Source organism: Pogoniulus pusillus, chromosome 29 (genome assembly GCF_015220805.1).
Source record: "Pogoniulus pusillus isolate bPogPus1 chromosome 29, bPogPus1.pri, whole genome shotgun sequence".
Taxonomy (NCBI): domain Eukaryota; kingdom Metazoa; phylum Chordata; class Aves; order Piciformes; family Lybiidae; genus Pogoniulus; species Pogoniulus pusillus.
The window spans coordinates 11,098,761-11,124,641 of record NC_087292.1 but is presented as its reverse complement, the minus strand read 5'-3'; the positions used below and the strand labels follow the sequence as shown (position 1 = coordinate 11,124,641).

The window sequence follows — 25,881 nt, the reverse complement described above, 5'->3', positions numbered from 1 at the left end:
TTAAACACCATCAGGGACAATGACTCCACCACCTCCCTGGGCAGCCCATTCCAATGCCAATCACTCTTGCTGTGAGGAGCTTCTTCCTGACATCCATCCTAAACCTGCCCTGGCACAGTTTGAGACTGTACCCTCTTGTTCTGGCACTGGGTGCCTGGGGAGAAGAGACCAAGCCCCGCCTGGTAGCTGTAGACAGCAGTGAGGTCTCCCCTGAGCCTCCTCTCCTCCAGGCTGAACACCCCCAGCTGCCTCAGCCACTCCTTGCAGGGCTGTGCTCCAGCTCCCTCACAGCCTTGTTGCCCTTCTCTGGACACGTTCAAGCACCTCAACATCTTTCTTAAACCAAGGGGCCCAGAACTGGACACAGTACTCAAGGTATGTCCTAACCAGTTCCTAGTATGGGGGCAAAAGGACTTCCCTGGTCCTGCTGACCACATTATTCCTGATACAGGCCAGGATGCCGTTGGCCTTCTTGGCCAGGTTCAAGGGCATCATATATCATACTTGTTTCACATGCCCAGAACATAGCACACTGCTGCTCTGGGGAGTCTACACATCGAAGAGACAAGGGTTGTCAATCACATCTGTGGCCTCCAGCTTCCCAGTTCAGGCCAACATTATAGGGAAACCACAGCAACCCAGCCTGCATCAGTCCCAGGGGAGCTTTGGAAACAGTGTTCCCTCTAGTAATTAAAAAATCAAAGTGAGAGAGAGATTTCCTTGTAAATTCTAAGACTTTAGAGCTATTTCAAAGATCAGCATATCAAAACAGTGACCAGGTAGCATAAGGGTAAGGTTGAATTTCTTGGAAAAGAAACAAAGTTGTTTTCAGCTCTGGAGAAGCAAAACCAAAAGAGAATCATAGAATCAGGGCTGGAAGGGACCACAAGGATCATCTAGTTCCAACCCCGCTGCCATGGGCAGGGACACCTCACATGCATCCCTCCTTTTCCCTTCTCCTGTGATAGTGTATAAAGCCATGACATGTACACCACTCAGAATGGACAATTTATTTGGGGTTCATCTGTCGTGTCCAAAACCCATCACAGTCTGATGGATGGATGCTAATAAACATGGGTACAACTTACTGCTAGGGACACTCAGACTGGATGGCAGAAAAGAACAATTCACCATTCAAACTATTAGAGTTTGGAATGAACTCCTAAGGGAAGTGGAAGTTCTTTCCCCTAGATCAGACAGTTTCAAGGCCCAGTTTGAGAGGGTGCTAGGCCATCTCATTTAAACTTTATCTCTACTCTGAAAAGTTGGAGTGGACGATCCTTGAGGCCACTTCCAATCCAGTATTCTATGAATCTATGAATATGTCCAGTAGGTCAAATGTCACCTTTTCGGAACATGTATTTCTCCCAGTCCAGCTCTTTCCTGACTTACAGAGGTTAAGATGGCAGAAGGTAAAAAGCTCAGAAAGTTTCATTAAGGCATCTGACTCTGTCAGATGACAAATAGGTTTTTCAGTGATTGAATTAATGATTTTAGGAGTGCTAATGGTCTGGAATCAGTAAATACATTGGACAGGAGCTGACTCTTTGTCTCCAAGGTCTTTTGCACAGAAAGATAATTGGCAGGGGAAAGAAAACTTGTTTTGAAGCTGGTTTACATCTGAACAGTGTTTCATCTGGAAATGTTGGTGAGAAAGAGGAGGGAGCATGGAGAAAGTAACTCTTCTTCTTGGGCTTCAGAGCCAGTTGAAGCCAGGACAACTGCTCAGCTTTGCTGTTGCGGCACTGTCCTTTGCAGCCATGGAGCTGAACTCAAACCTACCCCAGCAAGTGATCTGCTCCTATGAGGGCCAGCTGCAGCACTTCTCCATGCTCCTTCCATCACTGAAATACTGGAAAGGGATTACAAATTCTGGCCTGAAGTCTCCATAGTTGAGGTTGAATTTAATATTCCATTTTGGGTGCAATGTTTAATCCCCTCCAATGCTTGAGAGGAGAACAAACATTCGCCTTTTTTTTTTTAGCTCTTCAAAATTCCTGCCCTCAGCTCATTTTAGGACTCTTCTGACCACTACTGCAGACTTCATCTGAGCCTCAGGGCTCCAAAGAGTTTTGCTCAATTTCAGACTTTGCAATACATGTTTTGGTGGATTTACGTTCAGCTTCAGAAGATGCAAATTTTTGTTTCTACTCCCAATTTAATGAAAAATTACAGTCAGCAAAATCCTCTTCCCACCTTCTCCTTCCCTGCATTGTGTAAATGGAAGAAAACTGGTTTTAATTAATAATGGAGTGCAAAACATGCATAATTTACAACCAGGGCACTGGGGAAAAACACTGCTGCTGTCAAATTGTTTCAGCAAGATGATCAATGGCATCAAAATCCCAGTTGCAGCAACTTGAGTTGTTCTAGACAGTGATCAGGAAAAAGAAAATATCTCCACCTACTCACCAGAGGGAAAAAGAACATTTTCTGTCAGAAAATTCTTCAACTTCTAGTTTTTCTGGATGTTATGCCATGTTTTGTGGCTTTTCCTAGGGCTGCTTTTTATGATGCTGACAATCAGATCTTCAAGTGACATGGATACTGGTGGGACAAAAAAAGAACCAAATTGGAATGGTTAGATCATAGACGTTCTGGAAAATCAAAGCAAATGATAAGGAAAAAAATGCACTGGGAGAAAAAAAAAAGTGGATCTTAATTACAAGCCTGCCTTTATTATGGCAAAGACAAATCATTGACAGCTTGTGTTCAAACTTCTACCAGTATTTCCTCCTCAAACAGGCAAGGAGTGTAGCTAACAGAATACACCGTGTAGCCAGGCACAGGATAATCGCCTGCTTAATTGGACCAGAGTGTCTTAACGCCATGTAGCTCAGTACCAACAAAGTCCACCAAAAAATAGCCACATAATTCACCATTTAAATGTCATCTCTTCCCTTAGCATGAATCAGAGGATCCTGTAATTGCTCCCAAGTGGCAAAACCACAAGCATGGAAGTAAATGAACCATGATAAGAGTCTCTCATATTAAAAGCATCATAAAAGCCTGAGCACAAAGCCTAGCAAGAAGTGCCCTTCTCCACATGGCACAGCTTTGAGCAGGCTGCATTCTCCCCCTGGGTGCTGCCTCTGCTCTTCTCCACACTGGAATTCAGCCTCTTCGTGACAATATTCCAGACATGGAATTAACACTTCTGAAAGCTTTTAGGGATCAAAGGTTGCCCCCTTCACGAGTCTGTTCATACCGAGGACATGATGAAGTAGTCTAGCTCCAGTTGGAAAAATAGTTCAGATGACACTCTAAGGGGTTGTGGTAAGAGGAGGCAGCTGGGGAACTGGGGCCAAGGTTGGCATCAGCCTTGCAGATTGGTCTGCTCTGCCCATGCAGCCACTGCAGAATATGCCTCTGCCTTTCACCCCCAGGGTATAGGGTCTGCTGCTAACCCTTCTTAGGGATCTTGTGGATAGAGCCCCGAATACAGGAAACACAATTATTTGTTCTGGGGTTAACTCAGACTGCAATCTTTATGTGCAGTAATGAGAAACTTGTTAAGTAGCATTTAGTCTTCCACCAGAAATGAGCCAGAGAGTCGCAGCTCAGAGGCAAACAACCTTCTCTGGGTGATGAGGAGGGCAGCATCCTCACTGGGAGTGACAGAAAGTCAGCCTTTCAGCCAGGCAGACAGACAGTTCTTTTTTTATAGGTAACATATCCAGAGCTAGTGGTAGTTTCTCAGCTGCCAGGACAAAATGGGATTGTTGCTGTTCTGTCTCTGCTGGGGATGGTGAAGATAGATATGTTGCTTCTGGCTCCAGCTGCTGGAGTGTTGCTTTTCCATTCTCTTTGCAGTGGGAACTGGCTACTCAGCACACTATTTGCAAAATCCTAGATGACTTAGCCATCAAAGTTGTGTTTTCAGGGATTTCTCAGGTGTTTCAAAGGCCCTGCTGACAACATGTGCCTCGTTTCTTCAGGTGTTATCAAAAGTGTTGGTTTCCCTGTGGGTGGCTGACTACACAGAAGTCTCAACATAAATATCTCAAGACAAGCCTGTTGATTCAGTGAAATGTGTGGTTGGCTCCTATTGTAAATGCATTCATAGAAAACCTCACAGTGCTCTGCCTCTTGGGATTACTTGGGAGCAAAACAAATGACAATTCTCCCCCCCCCCAATAACATTTTGATAAGTGGCTTTTCTTTTAATTTTACACCACATAGTTTAAGATGGCATGAAGGAATATAATTTGGTAGGACAAGATGGATAGAAATAAGTACATAAATAAGGGATTAAAAGGAAAGCCACCTCTGAAAGTTCACTGCTTGGAAATGGCTGTAATTTCAGTCAGAAATATCTGGATTAGATTACTCTCACAAGTGAAAAGAAGGCAAAGTTTCGCTACACATTTACAATGCAATGGAGGGACAGAAAAGTCCTCAAACCAAGAGAGGGACTTTCAAAGCCATCTACATCTGGATTTGAATCCAGATCTGATAATGGCTTGGTAGCTCTGAGCAAGCTACAGACCTTTGCAATTTCAGAGTCACTGATGAACCAGGCCATGAAGCAGCAGGACAACCATATCGTGCTGCAGGAGACTCAAATCAGAGGGCAGGGCACATGATGTCCATATTTGCAATGATCTTTCCATCAAATAAAATCTTAGACATTGGGAGGCAAACCCAGCCATTGGCCACTTCTAGCAAAGACAGACATCTTCAAACTCCACAAATTTCTCCACCATAGCATGCAAAGCCAAAGCAACAATGGGCAGATATACTTCATAGCAAATACAAACCAACATCTCTGAAGCCAACCAAAATCAAACTAATTCAAGCAGAGCTTTTAATTCTAGCAAAGAACAAAGTCAAACATTTCCAAATGGAGAAGGGGAGATCCAGTTTATCTGACAGCTTAGGGAGAAATTTATGTGACTGAGTGCCCAGTTCCAGACCCTCAGCTGAAGGTTGAACCAGAGATCTCCACCCCTCCGCTGCACTGGATGAGTTGTAGGCTGGTATCCTAACCCCCTTTTTTCCTGGAAATGTCATTAATTTCCCCACAATCAGTGGCAGTATCGCTGGAACAGATATTTTACAAGCAAAACTACATTTCTGAGGGTCAGCATTTCCCACTGGAAATCTTATTTTAACACAAACATAATTCTATTAGGCAGCTTGTGGAGTACTTTGAAGAAGGACACTATTATTAAAACAATACTTGCTAATACAAATAATGACTGTAATAAAAGTTAAAGGATTATATTATTAAATTTACATTATAGCATTATTTTGTGTCTCAAAGGATCCTGCAGTAATTATTAAAAAAAGAAAGCACTACAGTAACAGCAGTTCTGCTGAACCCTTTGGGCTGGGTGTTAGAGAAAAAACCTACACCTGTAGCTTTCCAAAGCCCTAAAAGTTTAAAGACCCAGTGTGTCAGAGTGACACCCTCCTTACACCCACCTAACCTTGTGCTTAGGGATAAATGGCAGCAGAATCCTGGATCTGCTGTTTTTGACTAGGTGACTATCAATAAAAGCATGCCAAAAACCTGCCCTGTGCTGTGAACATTTCCACATCTAACCTCTCAGTCAGACTTTCAGAAAAGTAAGTCCTAGTTGTACTTCCAGACAGGAGATAAAGTCCTTGGTTCATTGTTGTTGGGCAAAAAGAAGAAGAAGTCTCACTTGCTGAGGTTTTAACGTCATATTCTTGAAAGTCTGTGATGAGCATGAGATTCAGCCTACTGCTCCATGCCCTTCAGCTCATATCGTGTCTCACTTTACAGCTTGCTTACAGATACATTTCAATTGGTAATATGCAAAATTTCCAAATGGAAAATAGCTTCTGGTATGTGAACATGACCAAATCACAGGACAGTTCTGTTGCCATGCAGTGTGATATTACAGCTTGTATTACTCCATACCAGGGCTTGCAAAAATCTGGACCAAAACTTTAAAGATAATAATGTGTATGCAAATGCAGCCTTGCACATAAATCAAGCACACACACTTAATAAACTGCTGCTTTGGCCTTATGAAATGATAGATCAAAGAAGAACAAATGAGAAGATGGAACCCAAATTAACACATTAACTGAAACGGAGCACTCTCAGATCCTGGAAACCACTCTCTGTCTGGGTGTCACATATCCAATTACATCCCTCGTAACTCAAATGACAGAACAGACTGAGAGAAGCTAGGATGCCTATTCCTACTCATCACCAGCTACTCATAGTAATTTTTTTCAGAGTACTAGTAATTATCCTTAAACAAGAACAATTAAAATGTAGTGTAATTGGAAGTCTGGTTATGATTACAGATGAGTCAAGCTGCTTTGGAAAACGAACACAGAACTGTTTGGAGCTCCATTGGTATTTTATTAATCATCTCATTAAAATGGATGTATAAAGAGGGTGCAGCTATACAGTGGGATTTTCAAAAGCTCTCAGCACTACCCACACTCTGCTCCTAGTAAAGTAGGAATTTTATTCCTTGAATTTAATGGGAACAGATTTATGCCAGAACTGAGCATTTTTATAGCATCCAAATCTTATTGTTCGTAAGCAGCCAATTCTCTTGACATTTCTTTAATTCTTTCTACTGATCCCATGATCCCATAATCCTGACATTATTTTCATGTCCCACCAGTAGCCCCAGAACTGGAGGTGCTTCAAGACCTTAAGCCCAGAGGATATAGGAAGAAGTGATCTTCCTGTCTTCCTCACAACAGGGATGAGACCCAATAGCAGCTGAGACTCTGCATTGCAGAAGGAGGATTTGGCCTGAGCCTGGATGTTAAGCTTGCTGCTGGGGATAGAGTGCACGAGACTTGGCCTTGCAGAGCTCAAGAGTGATGTAGCAATTTACAGCAGATGGTTAGCATCAGAGAGCTGTTTAAAGAAACAGTGTTGAGAGTAGAGAACTGAAAAACAACATAACAGGAGATTTATTTGTGGTCTCTGGTTCAGGGCTGTCTAAGAAACATAAGCAGCAGTTGGTACTTTCAGTTTGTCACAGATATGTTGGAACCTTGAATCAAAGAGGTTTCAGGTTTTTGCTTTGCAAGCATGACCACCCTGTGCCATTCTTCTGACATGGCTCCATCATGCACCAAAGCTCTATACCAGGTTCTTGGGGAAAAGGGGGAATGTCTCTCAAAACACAAAACTTCAGAGAGAAACACTGCCAGTTTGTTGCTTCTGAATCAATTTGAAGACACTGGAAGCTCAGATCGAACTGTCCTACATTGTTCATATAAATCAAAGGTAAAGAACAAGCAGAGGGAGCACAGGCTTGGTTGCCTGCTCTGCTCGGTGTTTTAGCCAGCTCTGTAGAAACCTCTGTGGATGCACAGACAATCTGCGGTGGCTGAGCAATCCATGTCAGTAAACTAGGAAAGATACACTACTAGCAAGATCTCCTAACAACATAGATAACTTGGAAACCATGATTTTAAAGTCAATCCTGTCATTTGCTTTCATGCAGCAAAATCTTCATTCTAAGAACACATCCACTCAATGTGAATTATGCCAGTCTTACAAATGGCCTTAAATATACATCAAAAGTTCTCAAACAAACTCCAAAGAACATGCTGAAGAGCTGTGCACAAATTTGAGAGGATTCCCTGAACAAGATGCTAAGATCTTAATTTTCCTTTTGTAATTAAGAAAAGAATAAATCTACTTATAATCCTCTTGAAAAGTGATCCCCTTGGAATGAATTGTCTTAATGCTTTACATCTGAAAGAAAGCAAGGTAAGGCAGTGCTATACTGCATTTTCTTCTATCTGAGGGAAGCTGGAAATAATCTGGAGAAAAGATTATTTCCAACTTTCCAGCTCTTTTTCTATAATTAACAGGATGTAAGACATAACAAACAGAGGCTGAAGAAAACCACAAGCTCTCCATATGGGGCTCAGTTCCTGTTTACTAGTATCCTGTTTACAGCACAGGCTTTGATGGTCAGATAATCAGGCCTCTCATGTTTCCAGAATGACCACACTTATTCTGTACTTATTTAAGACTGGGAAGACTTTTTAATAAAAAAATATGTCGAGGAAACAAAGCTGAGAGAGATTATAACAAGATGCATCACTACGGAAATACCAGACTCATTGTTACAGAATACAAAAGTACCAAAGACCCTTTTGTGTGAACGCAGAAGGATGATGCAAAGTGCCAGTTCAAAGAAAGGCAAGGAACAAAGCCCTTTCCCTCCTGCCCCTGCCCTCCTCTGTGTCTGGGTTATGGAACTCTTCAGGTGGAGGAAGGCAAAATTCCCATTTCCCAGGGCATCCTTGCCTGCTGCCTAGATTTTGTTGCTGGGTTCCCCTCAGGACAGGTGCTGCTTTTCAACCTGCCTTTCTCAGCTCCAGGCTGGGGATGGGGAAGGAGAACAAGGGAGTTTAGTCTCAGTTTTGGCTGTTGCTTTGTTCATGCTTCTGCTCTTTAACCTAGAGGGCCATTCAGATTGTGTCCTGATCAAGCACAGACTGGAGATGAACCTGAATGGCATTCAAATAAACAAAATCAAAACACTCTTGGCAGAACCAGTTCCTATCTTGTCACACCCAAATCTATTTTGGCTGAAATCTGTCTGAAATGCAACCTGGACCCTCTTGTTTCTGCTCTTCCTGCATGGAGCACTATTGCCCAGGCTGCAGTTGCTTTCTAATTACAAAGAATTTGATGGCAGTTTGTGGTGACAGTGCTGAAAGTCTGAAGTGCACATCGCCAGGGCCGAACCTGGGCTGTACTGCCTGAGGAGGGCTCAGTCCTGCCAGGCTGGAGCAGGAACATGTGCAGCTCTGGTCTGGGACACATCACTCTCAACCTGTTTCTCTTTCACAGGAGGTCTGTGCCTGAAGTCAGCACTTACTTGGGTCCAAATAAGACTTCTGAAATGACTTCCACACTGCCTTGGTGCATCATTGTGATGCACTGATTTTACAACATGATTCATATAATTTTCTTAGCTGAATCTTGTTTCCCAAAGGAATTCAACTGGCAGTTCCTAGGGTTAAGAGCAATACAGTAATTCTTCAAGGAGTTGGAGAATAGGTCAAGGTTTTTTTTTTTCTAATATTTTAGTGGCTGAAAAGTTGCTGCCTGCCTCTCTGAGAGCTTTCTACCTTGAGGCTGCATCAAAACTCCACACCAGTGGAGTTTGCAGCAGGAATGGCAAAATCCCATAAGCTCCCTTTGGAGTTAAGTCCCAAATAATACAAATTTTGCAATATCAGTTACTCTTGTGATATTCCTGTGCCCCCCAGGCACAAAGTTTGGCTTTGGAGACAGTTCCTTTCTAGTTTTGACCTGAACTGGAACCGCAGCTGTATGGACAACTTGGAAAAAACACAGAAACTTGGAGTCAGTATAGAAGTTTTGCTGCCCCTTGCTGCGATGTCATCTTTAGTGCCTTCACAAAAATGTCTGCCCTGCTCTTTACAAACAGCTTCTTCCCCTTTCCCTGGAACAGACAACTTTTAGAAACTCCATTCTATTCAACTCGGACCAGTTCTCCCTCCCTGTGTCTTTGTTACGCATTTCACACCACTAATTCCATTGTTAACTTTCTGCAGCGTTGCTGGACATGCACAAAGTGTACAGAGTGTACAAAAGTGGGAATTTACTACATATATATATTTTTAGCTAGGAAGGGAGTTTAGGAGTGGAGAGGCTTGCTGTAGGAGAGCTTCCTATTCTCATTTCTTCTTTAGAGCTCTTGTTGCAAGACTACCCTTAGCAACCAAGACTTTCTTGTCACTTGTATATGCTAACAAAAGTTGCAAGTGTTTAAGTTAATAAAATGGAGAATGGCTGCTAGATAGTCACTGAGATAACATATTGTTATCTCTAAAAGAACTGAGGGTTTATTATAAATGGAGCTGAGGTTTTGGCATATATGAAACTGCTGAAATGCTGCGTTGCAAATAAATGAGGTTTTGTTTATTTAGATTATTTTTTTCTGGTAAGGTTTGGGTTTCTTTTTCATAAATCATTTTTTTTTTCCATTTTGCTTTTGAATCTGTTTTGAAATTATTCCCATCTAAACCCATGTTGCTGTACTGGACTTACTGATGCCAGATTAATTGCTTTATACCTGGAATAAATAAGGACAGCTCCTCAGCAGCTCCGTGGAGTTACAGCTATACATCATCTGTCAGCCTAGCCCTTCTGTGACCCTGTCTGTATCAGCTAAAATCAGGTGAATTTAGAGGCTAATTTACTTCCTGCCTGTTAGAAACATTGTTTGGGTTTTTATTTTGGATCCTCCAAAGCTCATCACCCATATCTTATGAAAGAAGAGGAAAGTCCCTCTGATTCACATAGAAATACCTTCATTAGTGCAGTTTGCTGGTCAGGTCCTCAGGGACGTGGTCTCCTGGGGAAAAAAAAGCCAATGGCTAAAACTTTCTTGGGAAAAGGTGGAAAACAGATGGAAGCTTTTTCAACACTAATGTTTTGGTATTTAAATTATTTCAGTGCCCCTGAAGAGGATGAGATAAAAAACTTCACTGCACAGTTAATTAATGGCAATCATCTTCATAAGGTTTGTACCATAAATATACCTGGCCTTTAACAGAAGAACAAGAAAGATATTTGGAGGGGTATCACGGGTGTGGAAGATATCAATCTTGTTTAGCCTGAGGTTTATCTGAAGTGCTCTTTGCCCAAGATCTCCTCTCACAGTCTCCTGATTCGTGCCAGTGCAAATGAGGAGAGAATCTGGCCCAAAATTTTTATCAGGTTTAATATCATCATAATTACAAACAGCCCATTTCACTCAGTAATTATATTGTAGAAAGAGAAGTTTAACTCCATCCTTACTCTGAGATGCTCTGCTTCTGGGTCATGCCTGTGGCCTATTAATATTCCTATTCTTGCTTCTCTATGGCAGTGCCAAATATCCCTTACAACAAAGATGACTTTGGGTCCAGTTCTGAACTTCCCATTAAGAGCAGAGCCCCATCAGTGTGAACAAGGTGTTAGTCAGAGAGGTAAGTTTTCAGTAAGAGTTAAGAAGGCTGGATTTGAACCTGTAACAGGGAGGAAGCAAGCTCCATAGTCAAATAACATTCCCAAGAGCCTTTCAGCCTACAGGAAAAGAATTTAATTCCACATGATTCTTCCCTAACTGTGAGAAAGTCCTAATGACCTATTGGCCAAACACCGTCACCAGTTCAGCGCAAGGCTTGTCTGATAGATCAAATGATTGTGGATATAAACTTCTTGGCTCAAGGGTACTTGCTCTCTTGCAGAAGGAACTCAGTGCCACACTCATTAGTGCTCACAGCACTTTAATGGCATCATTATTGTTCGCCAAGGTAAAGTGATTCACCTGACACTTCTGCAAGACGAGATCTAACAACAGAGCTGGGTCTTATCTCTCTTGCCACAACCCAGTACTTTCTGCACCACAAACATATCACATGAGAAAAACCTCATAAGCCATTAGGACAATGCTGTCAGCTGTTGTAAGAGGACAGTTCATTTGGAGTATTATATTTGGAGGACTGGCAGTATGCTAAAGATCTCTCTTATTACTAGTTTTAAAGGGCAAACATTTTGGCTGTGTTGAGCTGAAGTCTGTAGACTTCATCTTACAAGTTCAGTCACAAGCCACAGGCCATGAGCTGCTGCCTTTCAGCAGAAAGTGAGGGTTCATCATTGTTTTATTATTATTGAATGTCCTTTATGTTGCTAATAAATCAGTTTAACAACATCTGTCACTGGAGGGCTCTAACAATCACGCTATTGCACAAGCACATGTACCACCCTCTCAGCAGCCTACTGCCATCCAAGTGTTCTGGGGGGGGGGGGGTGTGGGTGTGACTGCCCCCCTTCCAGCTTGGTGTGTTATCTACAGCCTTGAACAATAAAATCTCTTTACCATGAGCTTTCAGGAAGTGCAAAAATGTCCAGAATGGTCATTTACTGGGGGCCCACAAGGCCAGGTCTTCTGCTGAGAAATGTCATAATGGAACCATGATTTTGTCAGCAAAATTGCTCTCCAAGAAAATCCTTCTCATGGTGCCTTGCTGAGGAGATTTTCCTATTCTCTTCAGTTATCAAACAGCAATAAATACTAAGCAGGCTCGGTCAATACTTTCTAATGTGGTTTCTTTTCATTGCTGGAATATGTTGCTTTGCCCAAACAGAGTTAGAAGCGGGGGGGATGGCTTCAGTAGATTTTTTCATTAGAATTATTCTTCCAAAAACAATGGTTTTGAGATGGTCAAAGGAGCTTTCTTTGACATTGTCAGAACTGGAGGTGTGGGGGGGGAAGAAATCTAAAGTCTTCTTTATTTGAAGCAGCTTTTGATTTTCAAGTTGCCTTATCACCCAAAAAATCTGAACATGAATAGAGAGATGAGTGGTTTTCTGATGTGGTATGGGAAAAATACTTGAAATCTTACAAGTTCTCAATTAATTAATTTTCTGGTGAATTCTAGAACTAGCTGTAGACTGTAATACTGACAGATTAGTTGGCAGTACTGCATTTTATAGGGTATACTACCAGAATAAAATTAAATATTAGGTATTTTGAAAGCAATTGCATAAAAGTGAAATTCTCTTGATTGAAATGAATGACAAAAAGTTGACTGAGTTGTAAAGAGGAGGTCTGAACATATCACACCCAGAGTTTGTTCAGGAGCAGGTCTTGTAGACATATTCACTATGATGAGTCTAATCTGATGCCACCCTTGCTGTCATCTATGACTCCTTCACTGTAACTGAGACAACTTGTCCCAGTCTTTGGGACTCTGAAAAACCCAAAGAGAAAAACTCTAATTGTGCTAGGATGATTTCCAAAACATTGGAGTTAGAACTGGAAAATGAGCCCTTTTCATTTTGAGAGTGTGAGCAGGAATGGCATCTAGCCAGAAGAAATAAGAAAAAAGCCCCACACCTCTTTCCAAAGTGAGGGGTGTTTAACATCTCAGCATCAGCTCATCAACGATGCACAAATGGCTCATTGAAGGAGTGCAAATATTTCTTTCTAGTATAGCATTAACCCTACTAGAAAAAGGTATACAAAAGAGAAGTGGTCAGCCTTAAACTCTCTTGGCTCAAACAAGAAGTTTCTTACACTGCTACACTGGTACAAGCTCTAAAACAATACACAATATCTCCTAGGTAACTGTAGTACTATATGAGAGCTCTTTTATTAGCTTCCTAATTAAATTTCACAAACTTCATAGCAGTGACAGATTCTTGGTTATCTCTGCTGCAGAAATTCAGATGGGATGCCAGAGGGAAAGGATGGGGCCGTTCGTCTTATTGCTTGCCAAGATTTTGCGCTACCGGTTACACTCGTCAATCTCTAGCTGAAGCAGTTAAGAGCTGGGAAGAATTCATTAAAAGGGCTGAGATTTGTTAGAGACACCTCAAGCTCATTAAAGATGTTGATACCATGTGAAGCCCGTGAATCCACGGAACACTTGTGTAGAGTTTAGGATGTTATGGAAGAGGAGAGGGGGAAAAAAAATCGCATGCAGCAAAAAAAATATAATTATTTAAAATATCTCTGATATTCTTGCTAAAAATGGTAGTTTTCAGCTGTGTGCCTCCTTCTCCCCTTCTTCTTTCAGGAATCACACAATGAATCACACAATGTCATGGGCTGGAAGGGACCTTGAAAGCTCATCCAGTCCAACCCCTCCACAGAGCAGGATCACCTATACCAGATCACACAGGAACACATCCAGGTGGAGTTTGAATACCTCCAGAGAGGGAGACTCCACAACCCCCCTGGGCAGCCTGTTCTAGTGTTCTGTCACCCTCACAGGGAAAAAAAAACTCCTCTTTGTGTTTGCATGAAACTTCCTATGCCTCAACTTCCACCCATTGCCCCTTGTCTTGTCAGAGCAAAATAACAGCAGGACTGTTTCAGGGAGAGAAAGGTAAGATATATTAAAATCTGGTTTAAACTGTGGGGAAAGCAGTAAAAGAAAGGGAATAAGAGGGCTCAAATAACAACTTGTATGGAATAAAAACCGACTTCAACAAACCCAACTTCCCCCTTGAGGTGAAATACCAGAATTACTACAAATAGTGAGAACACATTTGTTTTTTTCCCTCTGTCCTCTGCAGGCATTTCAACCCTTCCAACATTTTCAGTTACACTGAAAGCTCAGGGTTTTTTGGACTGAATCTTGCAATTATTTTCAACAGCCTTCATTTACTTAAAAAACGTAAATTTATTTTCAATTGTTTTAATTTTAACTTTTTTCCATGGAAAAGTTTGGGGGAATAAAAAAAGCAGGCATTTCATGCAAAATTATTGTTGTTGCTAAAAAAATCCACCAGTTACCTCTGAAATACCTGTCTGAAAGGAAAGGAAGAAGGGCAAAAGAGAGAAGAAAGAATGACAAAAAAAGAAAGACTAAAAAAATACAGTAAATGTGGAATACTTTTGCCCCATCTGAGCTGTAAGGTGTGATGCTGAGGAGATGCCAGGTGTAGACTCGCCTCTGGTCCATCTCCAAAACTGAACAGACTCAGCTTGTCCCTCCTGCATGTTAGTCAGCTCAGTCTATAGAGGCAGAGCCTCAAATGGCTATTCAAAGGAGGTGGGAAATAAAAAAACCCAATCAAATGAACAAGAAACCCCAACAGTAAAAGTAGTTGTCTTCTAAAACAAATATTGACTGAGTTTAGTTCTATAACAACCTCCAGTCCAGCTTGGTGGGAGATATTTTCTACTGAGCCTTATAAATTAAGTAGCTTTCACTTAGGTGATTTTTCCTCTACGTATAAAGACTTTCATGCCAAAGGCGCAGGGAGTTTCTGTGGCCAAATGAAATTAATTTTGTACACAAGGCAACCCCCCCCCCGGGGAAGGATTATAACCCAGGTAATAAGAGAAAATCCCTAACGAGTATGCATGTGAGAAAAGGCTGAGTCGCTCTGCAGGATACTTGCTTTGGGAGCACTGTCACCTGATGGGCAGCCCAGCCTGTGCGCGCAGCAGCGGCTGCTTGCTGCCTGGCAATACGTGCACACACTGAGGATGTGAATGCAAATGCCATGGACTTCTCTGAATACCAAATGTCTGTGTTTTCTCTATTCTGTATATCTCAGGATGCAAATGCAGCTAAGAAAATTAAACTTTACATCTAGATAGAGATAGAAATCTGAAGTTCCCACAGATTCAGAGGTGTTCTCATTCAGACCATTCCAGAGGTATACCCAGGCCATGCTGAAATACACCATAACCTTATGCTGTAATAGGAGAAATTTCAACAGAAGCCTTACCAAACAGATCCAGAGAGCATGAGAACACATTATTTTCTTTCCTCACTCATCTGCTTCTTTTATGTTGAATTAAAGATATATCCCTCTAGTTTGATGTAAACTCTGCTTCTTTTCTCATGAAGATTTCAAAGTGAATAGCAAACACAACTAAAAAATCCAAACCAGTGTCAACAGAACAAATTATCTTCCTGACCAACACCTAACATGCCAAAACCAAATTTAGGAGGCATTTCTTCAGACCATCAGCAACAAACACAATGGAGTTGTTTATGCAGTGCACACATGGGTGCTGCATCATTTGAGAGAAGGAGCCTCTTGCAAGTAACCTGCAGGGCAAAAGCAGGGCTGACCAGTGAAGACCATCACCTAAACAAACCCAGAAAACATTTGCAGACAAATCCATCCTATGAAGCAGAAAGTGTTTGTGCCTGAGGTCTCCCTCAGCAAGGCAAACTCATGCCACTGCAATCCCATGGCACCAGCGAGGCAGTACACATACAGAAACACGTGAGCAGACAGTGCCAAATAAAACCATAACAAGTATTTGCAATAAAAGTTACCTGAGTTAGATAAGGCAGGAACACCTCATTTTGAACTTAAAATCCACCTAAGAAAGGGATGGATTTGTATTGCTTTGATCATTGTTTTCAGGTGTAGATATTTCTGTCCTGTTCCTCTCCAGGCTTTCAGCAGAACTCAGGTGCCTAAGTCCTGCTTCCCAGTCAGTGCACAGGCTCTCAGGTGCCCATCAGCAACGCTGCCTAAAGGGGAGATTGAGGCAGTCAGTGATCAACATGGTAAATGGTGCATCACTCAAGAGCAGGTACATGCTACCTGCTGTCCAACTGGCATCAGAAGCAGTGTGTGGCACTGCAGGCCCGTAACACACAGGTGCAGATAAACAGACAAATCCCCTGAAATCTTGGTGCTGCTCTCTATTGGCCTGGCTCACAGGATCCAACAGTTTGTGAAGTGCAATTCTAATATATTCCTAAAAGAAACTGAACTTGGAGCAAAGATTTGTGTAAAAATTCACTGCAAAATAAGTCCCTTTCCAATGATGAGGCAGAAAGTGACAAAGATCAACCCCAAGAACATTAATTTTCTAATTCTGTGCTTAAATTGTGGAAGAACTTTGAGTCCTCACACTGCAGAGTGAGTACTTCAGATGCTTGGACATCTATGCTTTTTTTTTTTACACCTTTTTAAGTGTGTATGGCTTTCTTAGAAGGAGTGTGATAGAAAAGGCACTTGATCAGCTCCCCATGTCTCTCTGGTGAAGAAAAGCAGTGGCAGTACATTAAAGACTAAGCAGAGTTACACTGGGGACCCAGAAGTCCTCAAGCCATTGGGAAAATTGTTTGTGGTTTTATGCCTTCAAACAATATTATCATCCAAACTTTTATACATGTCTCTAAAGAGAAGTGGAACTTCTAACCTCAGTACTTCTCTTTGAGGTTCAAGATACTCATCCTCTAGGACCACCTGGAAAGAATTGCCTAAGAGTTACAGCTGTGCTTTACTCACAGAAATAGACATCTGCCTTTGTCCTGCATTTATGTTTAGCAATATTAGTAATTTATGTGAAGATGCTGTTGTGCCAGCATGGATTAGTTACACAATCACATCTTATGGAGGGTGTGGGAAGCTCCTTACATCCCTATAAGAGAAACTAAAAAGATAAAGAGTAGCTTTTTTGATACAAAATACTTCCAAACAGTAAAGACTACAGCCAACTATGTAGCCCACCAAGAAAGCAGAATAACATATATCAATGTGAGCATTTACTATAACAAGCCTCTTTTTCCCCCTCCCCCCACCCCAGACATTTCTGCTCATTCAAAATGTGCAGCTATAAATCAAATCAGATCAAATACGACTATCTGCAAGGAAGCTGCACAATAATCAGGTTTGAATTTTCCCACCCCTCTCCTATAAAAAGCCAGTACAGTATTACAGAAAGTTAATATGTGCACCTAATGCTTTATATCTGGCTTGAAATTGTGGAAAATGACATCTGATAGCAGCTTGTATGGGCAAGCTCTTATTAAATGTAATTACCCAACAACAAGGTCTATCCTAAATCAGTTAATGATCGACAACAGACAGAAATGTACTCAGTATTCCCTGACTTTGCATATTACAGGAACAGCTTTTAATATTAAAAAGTTCATCTCGTACCCTACTTAGGCTTTGATTTACTACTCATGAAGTGAATGTGAAATCTGATTACATTAATTGAGCATGTTGTCAGATTGTCACTTTTCTCTTTTTTTAATTGCCTTCTGTCTCTTTCCTTATCCCTGACAAGCCACATTTTCAGCCCAACATCCAGGTTTGCATGCCTGCTTTTCCCACGTGCAGCTCTACAGAACTGGTTACTCTTGGAGGTTCCACAAACCGTATGATCTTGTTGGGGTAGCTGGGGTGCCAGATGAAGACGTGCTCCCTGTGAGCATGCACAAGTGTTTGTATTCCCTGCTACAGGGAGGTGAAAGTAGAAAATGAGCATACTGTTAGAAACAGAGAGCAGTGTTTCTGAGGCTTCACGTCTGTGCTTACAGGCATTATAGATCTCTACTATATTTGCTGTTAGGAGGCACTGGTAATTCTTCCTATGCAGATACCTTCTGCAGTGCCTCAGCTGTTCTAATTCAAAACAGGTATGAAAACCTATCTTGAAACTCTACACAACAATTCAGTGAGGTTTATATTGTCAATAGGTACTTAGGCTCTTTCCTTACTCTAAGAACATGGTGTGTATTTTACTGTGAGCTTGCTCTTGCAACACCAGAACCTGTGCAGAGCTGGGGAGCTATGGACACTAGAAAACCCAATGAAGCATTTCAAGTCCCCTCCTCCCTTCCTTCTAACACCCTGAACTCAATCTCCAAACTGCACAGAAATAATTCTCCCACCAAGTGAATTTCACTCTAATTTACCCAAAGGCAACTTATGTCTCTTGAGACCTCCTGGATTTCTACAAAACACTGTCATCTCTCTGGGAGTTAATGAAGGGGTTAATTAGTTAGGTAGTCCCTTTACACCCCCGCTGTATTAATTTGGTTTAGGTGAAGTTACACCTAGTTTTAAACTGCCACTGTAGGAGAGTCCCAACTTGTTTTGCTATCAGTTGGCTTTGATAATTTGCCAAGGAGCTAATCCTGCCTGACATGCAACTCACAAGATACACCTCACCTGTGCTTTATCAAAGCAGTTAACCTCCGCTTTAAGAGCTGTGAGTGTAAGCCTGCCAGTGGTTGTTGAGCTGCCTGGAAAACACATCTTGTAAATGATTCTGCATGCATGTTGGTTCTCTTTTCCCCCCCTCCCTTCAGGAGTTTTGTCTCTCACATTACAGCTCTTGGTGTGTTTATGGAGTCACCTTCTGTCCTGGAAATCTGCCGTGCTGCTACACAGGACTCCTGGCAGCTGTGGGACATGGAAGGGAAGAGTCCATTGCTAACACAAATGCATTTGCTGGCAGTGTAATTACTCCCTTCCCCAGAATTTTTCCTTGTTTTCTTAAATGCAGGACACCTACAGTCCCAGCAGCAATATATCATTGGCCTGTAGCACAGCTTTCTTTCCCCTGTAAAGTGTTAATGAAGTTCCTGTCCTTGTTCCTGCAGTAATTGTAAAAGCATGTTGGATAATATACTAGCCACACTTTATTAAAATGCTGGCCACACTTTATTAAAACCTAACAATCTGATCCTGTGCTCCCTGCTAAGGAGAGAGCTAACTCCAGTTTCATTTGGAGTTCATTTCAGCATGCTCAGATCACACACTTGGTTTTAATTCTTCCAGTGCCTGGCTGAAGACAGTGTGCCCAGTTGCAGCATATTCAGCTGTTTCACATTTGGCTGTGGTCCTGTCCCCATTACTTTCTAACTTAAGGCCCAGTCCTGGAAGATGCTGAGAGTGCAGAGTTCTTGCTGATAGCTTCTCGGTTCCCACCAGTGCCTGAGGGGGAGCCAAGGCAGCTCCGTGTCACTCTAGACAGGTGCTACCCACATGTGGGTGGCTCTAGGATGGGTCAAGGAGGTCCATACAGACCTGTTCTGTGCCTTGATGTGCCGTGGGATGTCAGGGACACCCGGAGCTTGCAAGGCCTTCACCGCAGTGTGACTCAGCATGGCGGTAACTTGAAGCAGACAATGGAGGGGGTGGTGGCAACTAATTATTTGACAATTATTATTGTTGAATAACTCTTCCAAGGGACAAGGAGGGGGGTGAGTCTCAAGTGTCTGCTTTATTCTTTTTACTCTTCTCTGGTGATCTTAACATCTGAGTCTTGCACAGAGCTGGGATGAGGTGGTGAAACTCAAGGGCCACACAGGGGTGCTTTTGCTCCCATCTCAATTGCTGTGGTAGAAGATATACATAGTGCTGTTCATTCTTGAATGGGGCTGGTTCAATCACCATCACTCTACCTGCAGAGAATCTGAAGCAAGCCATGTCTATGCCCACTAGAGTCATGCTCTGGTGCTCCTGACCTGGAGGTGGCAATTCCATAAGCAATGTCCCTGAGAAGTTTTGTGTATTTATCTATCCAGAATAACTACAGATGTAGTGTTGACAGGATTGCTCTTATCCATGTAATTTCTTCTCCCTGAAAAGTGTGGCTTCTGCATTCTCTCTTATGTCTTGCTGCCCATAAGCTCATCATGGGCTGAGAGCAGAGACACTTGTGTGCCTGTGTACAGAAGGTGAGAAGGAAAGCAGCAAAGCACACTTCTGAGTCACAGCTGAGGCGGAATATTGCTAGAGGTAACCAAGCCATCAAACTCTTAGGTGTTACGGCACAAAAAGAGTCTCTTGTTTGAAATCTTGGTAGAGGAGAGCAGGTTAAAGATATAAAGTGAAGAATGGCATAGTCTGAACTTAAGAGAAGAAAAGGTCCATACAAGGCCTGTGAGGGGGGAAGCCCTTGGCCTCTCATCTTGAGGCATCACCTCGCCAAATAGCGCACAACACTTTCTGATGTCTTCTCTGATGACAACGCTCTTTGATTTTCTGAAGGCTCTTTCTGTGTGTGATTAAACCATTAGAAGAATGGCCACGGTGTACAGAAACACTCCAAAATGTCATGGCAAATGAGTACCCAAATACTTCTTTGGCAGAAGGTGATTAGCTCAGCTGGATTTCCCGGTTAAATACAAGGTTAGATAAATACTTGAATAAACTTCTTTCAGCAAGAATGGGATTAAGGAGAATGTCTTATTCTTGTGCTGACAAAGTTTTGCTGTTTGCAGACTGATTATGTCTTTAATTTAAGATGATTATTTTCCATTTTCACAAGGGTAGAGATTCCCCAAATGTTTGTACTGCTCAAGTCATAGGGAAGAGCAATTCCAGAGACTGTTGGGAGGTGGTGGGTTGGGAGTGGAAGGATCCAAGTGGCTTCTAATGCTGTTCTGGGGACTTACCAACAGCCCTCCTGTTGAGCAGCCCTGGACCTCTTCTGGCATTACAACAGTTACTTGTTTTTCACATTCCTCTTGCAGAAATGACCTGGTGTGGAGTGAGGAGTCAAACTTCTCACCAGTGGTGCTCCACATTGTCCAGGCCACTATTAAAGTGACTTTCTTATTTTAGTTTCTCCTGAAGTAATGTTGTTGCCTCCAGGCAATGCAAAAGGCTTTGGAGGCCAGTGAAGCAGTATCTTGCCTTCAGCTGGCAGTGAAGTTGAGCTGCATCATGTGTTAGTTACAAACTACAACTAGCATCTAATTTAAAATTAGGAGTCCTGCCACGGCTCAGAAAATAGGAAAGCTTTTTGTTCTTGCTTAGTGGAGTGAGAAAGATTCACTCAGCACTTGTGTTTCCTGCACACTCACTGCAAATACAAGTGTAAGTGCTTGTATAAATGAGAATGCTGCAAAGCTGCAGGTCAGTTTAAATTCATTCACAGAAAATTCTAACCAGGCACACTGGCCTGATTTGTAGATCTACAGTTAGGAGATATTACAGCTTCAGCATGTAATCAGTTATTCAGTATTCAAGGCAAGGAAATGGCATGGAATGAAGCCTAGAATCTGAGTGTGAAGTAAAGCAAAAACACTGCCATAAAAACAGAAGATGCAACAGTCTTCCACGTTGCATCTTTGGAAAAGATGGATTTGTTTGGCTGCTATTGTAAAAGCTTAGATACAGCACAGGGCTTCAGCACCAGCTTCTGAACTCCATGGAGCCACAAAAGGGCTGGGTAGTGAATAACTTTGATGAGTGAAACGTCAAACCGGCCTCAACTTGAATCTGAGAAACATCCTAAACCTAACCCAAACAAGGCTGCTGAGTGACTGATACAGGGGTTTGGTAGGACCCTCCACATTTTATGTGGAGCAGTGGGAAGGTTAATAATAATGCCTGGTGGAGTACCTCTTTCCAGGCCAGAGCAGAGAGACAAATAATAAACAAAGGAGATGTATTTGTCCCTGGTTATGCATAATTAAAATTACCTCATTGAAGCAGGAATGCATTTTTGTGCCTATTCCCTAAATGAAAATCTTCCCCAGGATATTTCTGGCACACACTGTTATAATTGATTCTATTTATCTATGGCATTTACAGTGTCAGAGACCCATTTGATGGCCTCCTCTCAGAGCCCCTCAGCATTTTATGCACTAACAATGGTGCTGCACAGCCTTTTCCTTATGCATCACAGTCCTGCCAGCTAGTGTGCATCATTGAGAGGGGATGTGAGGAAAACCTTTCAGAAGACAGAATCCTTGAGAAGTCTGTATTTCAGTCTCTCTTCCTACCATGTTAGTAAATCCATACCAACCAGACACATAGAAGTGATTCTATTGTTTCCATTTAAAATGAGCTGAGTCCCTCACCCTGACCTCCCATCTAAAATGCACACCTGCATTATTTGGAAAGCAGCATGCATGGACATTGAGGTCCATGAGGTCTTATGTGGAGCATGGATCCAGCTATCCAAGGTGTCCCAGTTAGAAAAGAGAGAACAGGAACTCACTATCCTGTGCTTGGCCGTGGCTCATTGGACTTCAGTAATTCTCCCGACCCACTGTGAGGTGTGTGATAAGCAGTGGCCACTGTGCTGGGGCTTCATATTCATCAAGGAGTTCAAAAAGCTCTTCTGCTCTCCCTGAGTCCTCTGATTCTGGCCTGAATCACTCACAGCCTGACAACGTGGGGTGGAGCTCATGGAAGGCACAGAGCTTATTCCTTATACAGAAAGGTGAAAAATCTAACAGCTATCTCCTTTCCCCAAAGGTTTCAATCCTCAGACAATCTTTCCTCCAACAAAGAAAGCCTTTAAAAAAAAAACAAACTAGGATCTAGATCTGCTGAATTCTGGTCCCATGCAGTAGCCAGCAGCCTGTAATTCCCAGATAAAGATAAGTACCTGGCTGGAAGAATATTTACCTACATCTGGCACTACTGATATAGAACAAGTCCTTCTCATAAAGTGCCTTGGGATGTTAGATTAAGTGAAAAGTGTTGCAACAAAGCACAAAGAGGATTCATAACAGTGCTAATAATAGCAGTACCTGGCGTCACTGCTCCCATAAATAGAGACCAGTGTGAGATAAGTCCATGCATTTAAATCAGATCACCAGAATAGTTTTGCCTTAAGCAAAAATGGTATCTTGACTATTTTATCTTTATAAATGACTGGAGGCACAGCCCATGCACGGGAGTGTTTCAGAAGATGTGCAGCTTTTCTGTCAGGTACAACGCATTGGATTGCCATGTCACATGGAGGAAGGCAGAGGAGACATTTACCTCCTCCCTGTTTTCTTAACTGGAAAAGATCGAATCTAGTCCTTCTTTTTCTTCTCATAATGTGAGGTAATCAAAGGTAATGAAGTGGCTCCTTTCGGGAAGTAACCTTGTAGCCTTTGTTTTCACTTTAATCCTAGGTCAAAGAAAAGCTTGTCCTGGTTCATGATGAGATTCAGACCCAGAAGATCGCTGTTTACAACCCTGCTAGTCTTTTTCCTCTAGTCCTTCTTCTCCTGACCTCTGGTCTGTCATGAGCGAAGGTGATGAAGGTGGGTGGCTATCCTTCTTTCACTTGCAACGATGCAGGACACACTTTTGTGTATGAACACTGCACATTGTTCTCTGTAGACACCTATTACAAGCGGCTAAATGAGGTCAGAGCAGCAAACAGGATCTGATCTGATCTAAAGGACAAACCTGGAAAGAGTGCAGATGCGTGAGAATCAGGTAGTTCTGGATGCACCTTTGGATCCCAAATTTTACTGACTTTAGATGAATGACTTGGCAACAAATAGTATGAAAGGGATTCAGATGCTTTAGGGTATTTTTAGATCAGTTTGTTCTTCCATAGTCCCTAATCTCCAAGTAAGCATCTTGCCATCACACCTCAGGATTTCCGTGGGGCTACCAATGCTGTAGGCAGCACATCAGCTGAAGAAACATTTTTCCTGTGGAAACTGGTGGCTTTTGTCTAGATCTAGTGACAGCACACTCGACAGCCAAGTGATGGAAAGAGCTATTTTGGCCACAAAACTTCCCTGAGCTCTGTCTTAAACTCTTCTTACTCTAAAGGTGACTGTTGTAACACAGTAGAGGGGAAAAAAAGAAATAATACTTATTTTACCTGAGGCTGCAGTCCTTTTGTATTAAGAAGTCACAATCCATGGGTCTTCCGACTTCTTCACTACCTTACTTTTCTTCCTCACCTGCAGTTTTTCCTTTCCTCACTTGCACCTCTCAAGCTTCCATCCCTCTTGCCCTCTTTCTTCTTATTATTCGTTTTTCTTTAAGGGGTTTTCTTTCCGATGCCTACCTCTCCCCATTGCTCTTCTGTCCTCCAGCTCCACAACTCACACTCTCAAGGAAGTCCTTAGTCATGCCCTAATCTGAGGCATACATTAATTAGCTGAAAATAATATTTTTACTGCTCTTTGTTGGCACAGCAAGAGGGACGCCTCCATATCTGCCCTGCTGTGGCAGTACCATCACACTGGAGAAGTGCCAGATTTATGGATTAGTTGTTGCAAACCAGAGGGTGGATGAAAAACTCTGCTGAGAGGTGTGGAGAAATATGAAGAAATCTACTTTCTCAGCTGGGTTCAAAGTTTCTCTTTGCTTTTTGAGATCTCACACATTCTCAGGCCAGCAGTGTTCAATACAATCCTTAGTCCAGCCACTGCATCTCCAATCCAGGCATGTAGCAAACACAAGCAAGGCTATTTATTAGTCACCTGGAGAACGGCCAAAAGAGGTTATTTTGCTTCTTTCACATAGTTTATCACTTGGAAGTTGTGTGGTGGTGGTGCTCAGATACAGCTCAAAGAAACCCAGCTAGGAGAGGAGGTGTGGGAGGCAATCACTGCTCGTAGCCTGACATAGGTACTGCGGAAACCCCACATTCCTGCAGAAACAACTTGAGGTGAAGCCATGCCATCTGAAAGGCTCAGTAACACTTCTTGGGCTTCTGGCTAAAATTGAGTGTAGACAAGGTCAAATCACTCAGGTCAAAATGCCTTTTGTCAGAAAGGGATGGGGAACTTTCACAGGAGCCAAAGATTTGACTTGACTTAAACAGTGCATTTGCTTAAAACCAGAAACGAAGTCTTCATGTTTGTATTCCTTTGTCAGAGTCTTTTTCTTACTGCTACATACTGACTCATTAACAAATTAACATGTTTTGATTCCACTGTGAAAGTCTTGAGATAATTATTACAGCTATGGTCCTGGGGCTGAAGAACTGTGCTTCTAAAATGCTTTTATAGACTACAAATTGGATGCTTTTCATAGAGGTTATCTAATTTTAATTACTATTTTCCCTCTGGCAATTCCTTCCTTGCTTTGAAGTTGCTGGAGTTTTGTCATCCTTGGGGAGTGAGCAGTTTCAGATTATCATCATGTCAGATTTCATGTCCACTGAAACACTTTTTCAGCAGTTCTTTTACATGAGGCAAGCTTTCATCTATGGGAGTTTTATTGGTCCAAAAGGTAAGACAAGCAACTTAAGTGTGAGTGATGTCCTAATTGCAGTGTGGAAAAAAAAAGTTGCTCTAAACATATACATTAGCCACTAAAATAAACAGCAGTTACTGTCCCTGCAGAGACAACTGCAGAACAACAAAAAAAAAAATGGTATTATTTTCAAATTAACTATTTTCAGTTAAGCATTTGCCCTTTTCAACCAATGTTTTACCTACTTGAGTCACGAACAGCTGGGAACAAAGGAAAGGGAGAGCAAAGAGTACTGAAATGAGCAGATCATCTCTTAGAAGAAGGCTCAGTCAAGGTATGACATCTGCCCATAAATTTACAGCCCCACTTTGGTTTGTGCTTTCCAAGCCCTGACAAGACACCCCTGAGCATCAGCATTAGTTTTAACCATTAGGCTGGTGCTAGGTGCATTTCACATGACTAATGGCATAATACTTAGCGTTCTGCTTTCATCAGGAGCAGATATGGTCCCTCCCTCTGCTGCATTAGACGCTTGCCGCCAATATATAACATGTAATCTCTTGAACTTTATTGCTAAGATGTTTGTTGGTGTTTGTCAAAGCCAAGGAAAAGAAGGATTTAGCACATAAGCATCTCCAATGAAGGGCTGATTTGTTTGTGTTTTAAGCCTCAGGCACTATGTCCAAGGGACAAGCTGTTAAATTTGAAGCATATCAACTACGTTTGTG

The 25,881-nt window shown here is 42.2% G+C and overlaps 1 long non-coding RNA gene across 5 annotated transcripts in view; it reads right to left on the bottom strand.

Annotated features, from left to right (window-relative positions):
• The window catches only part of LOC135188577 (uncharacterized), a 228,745-nt gene that overhangs the window by 26,984 nt on the left and 175,880 nt on the right, over positions 1 to 25,881 (bottom strand). For 4 of the 5 annotated variants that reach the window (XR_010307746.1, XR_010307747.1, XR_010307744.1 and 1 more), the window contains exons 3-5: positions 15,787 to 15,987; positions 10,304 to 10,349; positions 2,413 to 2,547 (exon numbers count right to left, since the gene is read on the bottom strand). This is a non-coding gene — a long non-coding RNA (uncharacterized LOC135188577). The remainder of the gene's footprint in view (positions 1 to 2,412; positions 2,548 to 10,303; positions 10,350 to 15,786; positions 15,988 to 25,881) is intronic. The other variant, XR_010307745.1, reaches the window with a different exon arrangement.